Here is a 6,776-nt window from a genome sequence, read left to right on the forward strand (position 1 = left end):
TGTGTTCACCAACCTGGAAGCTCTCCACACCCCATACTTTGGGGATTGTATGGAGGCTGTATTACTTAGGCATGATAGATCATTAACTCTATCTTCAGCCCTTCTTTCTTCTCAAGATATTGGAGGGTGGGGCTGAAAATTCCAGGCTTCTAATCATGGCTTGGTCTTTCTGATGGCAAGCCCTCATCCAGGAGCCATTTAGGAGCCCACTCAGAGTCACATCATTAGAACGAAAGATGCTCCTAGCAGTCTTAACACTTAGGAACTTACAAGGGTTTTAGAAGCCCTGGTCCAGGAACCAGGAGCAGAGACCAATATATATATTTTCTATTATTTCACAGTATACTATACAGATTTATTTTAAAATTTTTTCAAATATTTTAAAAGATTTTTAAAAACTCAACACATAAATAGGGAAAAATAAATAAACAGGAGTCTGGTGGAAGAGAAAGTAGTACAGGTGAAGAGAGCAAAGAGAGGGCATGATCCTAATGTCTGGTAGTAATGGATCAAGGTTGTTTGGGGATTTGCTCACTATTGACAATTGTAACCATACTAAAACATTTTGCTTTGAACAGAATGAGATGTTGGAGGAAAGGTCAGTCCCCAGATTTCTCATGCTGATCAGCACTTTCCCAAATGATTTTCATGGAGCCCAAATTCCATAAATGTGAATAGAATAGGATTACTTCCCTGTGGTCAAATAAATCTAGGTAATACTAGGTTAGAAAAAAATTATCAAGGTTCTTTTAGTAAAGAATTTCTCAGTCTTTAATATACTCACCATAAGTCTCCAAGAGAGTGCCTGTGGTTTTTCACACACTTAACTGACATTATGACTCTTTATCTTGAAGAATCATATGATGCTAGCATTACCCCCAAAATATTTTTTGGCAGTGGGAGACAAAGGCTCAAACTCTCTTAACGGTTACCACATCCTTTTTTTGACGCACTCCCTACTTTTTGGGAAATCCTAGTCTGGAGTTTCTCTCTCCAACTGCCCTCTTGCAATTGTCAACTGGGCCATAATTGGCTGAGTTAAAAAGATGTTCCTTTAGTACAAGAAGTCCTGTCGATGATCATTAACAAGGCTGGGATGAAGAAGGTTCATCTAAATGGCAAAGGCTTTAAAAGATCAAACCTTGTTGATTCATAGTCTTGGCAGTAGAAAAACACAAGGATAAATGTACCATTCTTGTGACGGATGTTGCTAATGAGGCTCTGCATAAGTGGAGGTAAAAGGGTACATGGGAAATCCATGCCTTCCACTCAATTTTACTGTGAACCTAAAATTGCTCTAAAAATAAAGTCTATTTTAAAAAAAAACTGAAAAAACATAAAAACAACCATAAGGAGCATTCTGACATTGTGAAAAAGGACCGCTGGTGCTAGTAAATGTCAGATAAACAGAAGTTTTTCTTTATGGATTACTTTTAAATCATTTTAAGATTTCTATAATAACCAAGAATTTATATCATTTCGTTTATACCATTTATACTATTTTATATCATTTATCTACCTCATGACAACTTAATTATCCTAGTGACAGGATTATAAGTTAATACCAGGTCATCAGTTAGAATTTTGAATCTTGTGGTCTAAATCCTGGGTGACTTGAGAGATTAGCTAGCAGAAGTATTCCAAGTCTTTAAAATATGATCCTGGGATGACATGAAGGGGGAATTATTTAATATTTTAAGACCGATTTTAGCTATCTTGATGTGATTTTATGATGAGCATTTTATACATGTAAGCATGTTTAACATGTTACAGCAAATTCATTTCACTAACATTTGGATAAGAGAATAGAAGAATTGTTCAACAACTTCTCACACCTCTTAAATAAATAGACTTTAACTAACACCCAAACTCCTGTCATTCTTTACCTCTTCTCTTGATGTCCCTATAAGCATATTCTATCTTCTCTATCTGCAGATTTCTGAGCTAGTTTTTCGGGGCAGATTTCTGGGCGAAAGATTTAACTCTACCATTGTAATAGGTGTCTTAGCTTGACGAGAAGCTGGGACCCAGACTCCCAGGACCCAGGGATTGGGAACACCTCTCTGTGCACCTGGCCTGGGCGGGGGGAAGCTCACAAAGCTCCTCTCTTCTCCTAGTTCCTCTCCCTTTTTTCTTGCACCCCAGGGAGAATGAATGTGGATCTGGTTTGGTCGGTTGTCAGGGCACTGTTTTGACTAAGTTTTCTAATGGGTATATTCACAGGGTTTAAAAGCCATAAGATTATGCCTCTCTTTCAACTCCTTTCTCCTCTTGGCTGGAGTCCTATGCCAGGGTCTGTTCCCACACGGTAGGAAATCTACTTATCTCCCCCTGCCCCACTCTTCTATACAGCTGCTGTGGCCTCTGCCAGCTCCACGCTGGGGCAAGCACATCTGTACTATTCCTCTCTGTGGTGTCATCTGACCAGGTGCTGGCAGGTGTCCTTCGCCCAAACATTGGAGGAATATTCAAAGATACTGAGCGCCAACAAAGACTGACACGAGTCAACTCCACAGCTGACGCTAGAGCCTCAGTTAATTGGAGACAGAGACAAGATTTGAACCCAGGCAATTTGGTTCTCAAGCCTGTATTCTTGCATACTAGAGAATTCTGTCAAGTAAGCGATCTTATCTAGGACTGTCTTCTTGGGCAGAGATGAATAGGACTGAAGAGAGGGACAATTTTATTTGTAACACTTTATATTTTGATTAAAAATATTTGAAGCAAATATGATAAAATATTAAGTTATCCATTTGGAGTTGTGAAATGTATATAAAGGGTTTTTTTCCCAAAGAAAAGAAGATGGAGGAAAGAAAGAAGAGAGGAGAAAAAGGAGAAGGATGAAAAGGGGGAGAAAAGATGGATCTCAATTTCCAGATAGAAGACAAGAAGAAATTCCTCCCAGATGTCCTGTCTATAAACTCCATCAAGCCCTTGCACCCAGCTCAGGTGCACAGCTCCCACCTTACGGGAACTCCAGCCCAAACTCATGGTCAGCAGACTTGGTTTTGAACAACTTAATTTATCTCTGCTTTTCAACCCTGTTCATTCTTGTTCCGTGATGCTTTGCCCTTAGAGCTTGTCATCTTCCTGGTTTCAACCTGGATCTTCCTGATGATGCCCTGCTCTCCTCCCCAGCAGTGCTGTCTCTGCTATTTCTGCCCAGTCTCCCTTCCGCAGCTTCTGTCTACCCAGGTGGGGCATCCACTCTTCTCCCACCAGGTTTGTTTTGGCTCTGAGAGGGAGTGAGATCCAGGCAGTCACCCAGGAAGAGGTACTGACTTGGGGCAGGGTTTTCCCAACACTCCCCTTTGAAGTCACCGCAAATCAGTTGGGAGGTGCTGGCTTTGAATTAAGAATTTTCATCATTGAGGAAAATCCATTTCAGAAGAACATAATTATGGCATATTTGGAATTGGATTGAGTTGTATATTTGCAAAGAGATGAGGTTATTAAATACTCTGAGAGAAAGGGAAATTTAGAACACCAGTGAATTTAGTATTTTCCTGTTTCAATGAAAGTAGACCTCTACTGAGGCTGACGTTATTTTGTAGTACTGAGAAAAAAAATACATATGATTTCTTATGTTTGTCATAATTGTCTTCAATTTAAGCAACAACATGGATTAAATAGGATTTCGTGGGTTAGGGTGGGGAGTTAATCACTCTGTTTAAAATATTCCATGGAAAATTTATTTTCAAATTCCAGAGAAGTGAATCACCAACTAATTTGTATAATGTACTTTTTACTTTTATCTTATGCCAGATGACCAGGAAAACATACAGCACAGCCCCAATTCTCAGGAAACTTATTTCTGTGTCAAAAATGGACAAAATAGAATTTTTTTTAAGTGTTTTTGAAATGAGGTTGCTTGCTTGCCTTGGGCGTTTGAAATGAAGTCTTCCTGGATTTAAATTAATCATGTTTCTAAGCAGCCAGTGTGTATGAACAGAGGCATGAACACCGGGTAGCTGAGAAATGTTAAGTATGATCTCAGCCCAAGTAAACCTTTTAAAAAGTTGTTGTTTTCAGGTATACAAAAATAAAATAGATACTACTGCAGCTCTTTGATCCCATTTCCCTCTCTCCACCTTCAAAAGTAATCACCATCCAGAATTTGGTGTTCATCATTCCCATGCATGTTTCTACAATCCCGTAACATATGTGTGTATCCATAGACATTATATGGTATGGCTTTAACGGTTTTAAATTTGATACAAATGGTGTTATACCATATACAGTCCTCTGCGACTTTCTTTTTCCCATTCCCTTATTTGTGCAATTAAGCCATGTTGAGGCATTTATTGTACTGCTATACATTCCTACTATTACTACTAGTACTACTTCTATTGCTGTTGTTGCTATTAATAGATTTTGCTTCTAGATCACATGGCCAATAAATTAGTATGAAGACATCATCATTTATTTATTCATTCTCCTGCTGATGGACATCAATGTGATTTTCACCTATTTGCCATTACAAATAATGCTGCAGTGAGCATCCTCTATGTGTCTCCTTGTGCACCTGTTCAAGAGTTTCTAGGGTAGACACCTTGAAGTGAAATTGCAGCATTATAGCAAATACGCATTCTCAACTTTACTAAATTTTGCCAAATTGCTCTAGTGATAATTCTAACTTACTCTCTCCTCTCCCACCCCAGCAATGTTGATCCATATTGTCTCCACCCACTGGGATGGTCAGACTTTTTAATTTTTACCAATATGACAAGTGTGAAACGGTACCTCACTGTGGTTTTCATTTGCATTTCCTTGATTACTCTTAAGGTTAAACCCCCGTTCCTCCATGAATTGCCTATCTATATTCTTTGCCATTTCTATATTGTGTTAACTTTTTTTTCTTTTTAGGAATCATTTACATATTAAGTACCAATTCTGTGTCCATCGCCTGCACTGTAAATACCTTATCCCAGGCTGTAGTTTAACATTTCCTCCATGCTATCTTCTGTAATACGGAATTTTGAAAAAAATCTAGTCAAATATTCCAATCTTTCATTTATGGTTTGAACTTATTTTGTCTTTTTAAAAAAATATTTTCACGCCCTAACATATAGAAATTTTCTTCAATTTTCCTCCAAAAGAGTTAAATTTTTGCCTTGTACATCAAGGTCTAATTCAGCTTGGGTCACCTCTTGTATGTGGTGAGATGTGGAGCTCTGGTTCTATTTTTCCTCCTGTGCTTAACTATTTTCCCCAGAACCATTTCTCACATAGTCCGTCTTTCTCCTGCTGATCTGTATGGACATCTCTTTTATTTATTTAGCAAGTTTTCTTACTTGCATGGGTCTGTTCCTGGACTCTCTAATCTGTTCCATATTCCATTTGTCTATCTCTGTACTTACATCACACTGTTTTAATTACTTAACGTCATTACAATTTTGATATCTGATAAGGCATGTCTCCCCGCTTATTTGTCTTAATTTTTCTTGGCCGTTTGTTCTTTTGTACAAAACTTAGAGTCAGCTTATTAAATTCCACAAAAATGGAATTTTTATTGTATTAACATTTATTAATTCAAGATTTGTTGTATTAACATTATTAACTTGGTAAAAATAAACTTTTTCTATTTAATCTACCTATTTACAAAATAATAATAAACCTTTCCATTTATTTAGGTCTTCTTTAACATCTTCACCTCAAAGATCTGGTACATATTTTGTGATATTTGCTTCTCAGTGCTTTCTGTTTCTTAAAAATGATATTTTTATTTTAAAAAATTACATTGACCTAACTTACTGGTGTAAAGTAATGTAACTGATATTTTTTAAATAAATTTATTCATTTATTTATTTATTTTTGGCCGTGTTGGGTCGTTGTGTCTTCATTACTGTGCACGGGCTTTCTCTAGTTGCGGCGAGTGGGGGCTACTCTTCGTTGCCGTGTGCGGGCTTCTCGTTGCAGTGGCGTCTCTTGTTGTGGAGCATGGGCTCTAGGTGCGTGGGCTTCAGTAGTTGTAGCATGCAGGCTCAGTAGTTGTGGCTCGAGGGTTCTAGAGTGCAGGCTCTGTAGTTGTGGCACACGGGCTTAGTTGCTCGGTGGCATGCGAGATCTTCCTGGACCAGGGCTCGAACACATGTACCCTGCATTGGCAGGCAGATTCTTAACCACTGCACCACTAGGGAAGTCCCTGTAACTAACTTTTGCATAAGGATCAGTTATCAAGTAATCTTGATGAATTCCAATAATGTGTCTCTCAATTCTCCTGGATTCTCTTTGTACAGAATTGTTTAATCTGCCATTAATGACAGCTTTTTTCCTATCTTTTTATTTCTTATATGTTTTATTTGATCAATTGATTGATTGATTGACTTATTGCAGTGGCCAGGATATCTGCTACTATGACAACAAAATAGTGGTAATGTGATAATCCCTGTTTTTTTGTTTATTGAGCTAAAAAAAAATGTGTCTAACTTTTCTCCATTTAGAAAGAAGATTACCATTAGTTTATGGTATATAGACTTCATGAAATTAGGGAAGCTCTCATTTATTCCTTCTTTCCTTAGAGTTTATTTATTTTCTTATTTATTTTAGGTGTTGAATTTTATCAAGTGTTTTTTCTATAACTATTGAAATAAACATGTGATTTTTTCTCTTTTACTGCATTGAAGTAATGAATTACATTAATAGATTTCTCAGATGTTAGACCATTCCTGCATTCTTGGGAGAAACGACTTTAACCTAATATATTTCAATATACGGTTGGGTTTGATTAACTAATAGTTTACTTATGATTTCTATGTTAATAAGTGAAAATGGGC

The sequence above is a fragment of the Aethalodelphis obliquidens genome, unplaced genomic scaffold, assembly GCF_003676395.1.
Source record: "Aethalodelphis obliquidens isolate GAN/ISIS:26980383/991018 unplaced genomic scaffold, ASM367639v1 scaffold10, whole genome shotgun sequence".
NCBI lineage: Eukaryota > Metazoa > Chordata > Mammalia > Artiodactyla > Delphinidae > Aethalodelphis > Aethalodelphis obliquidens.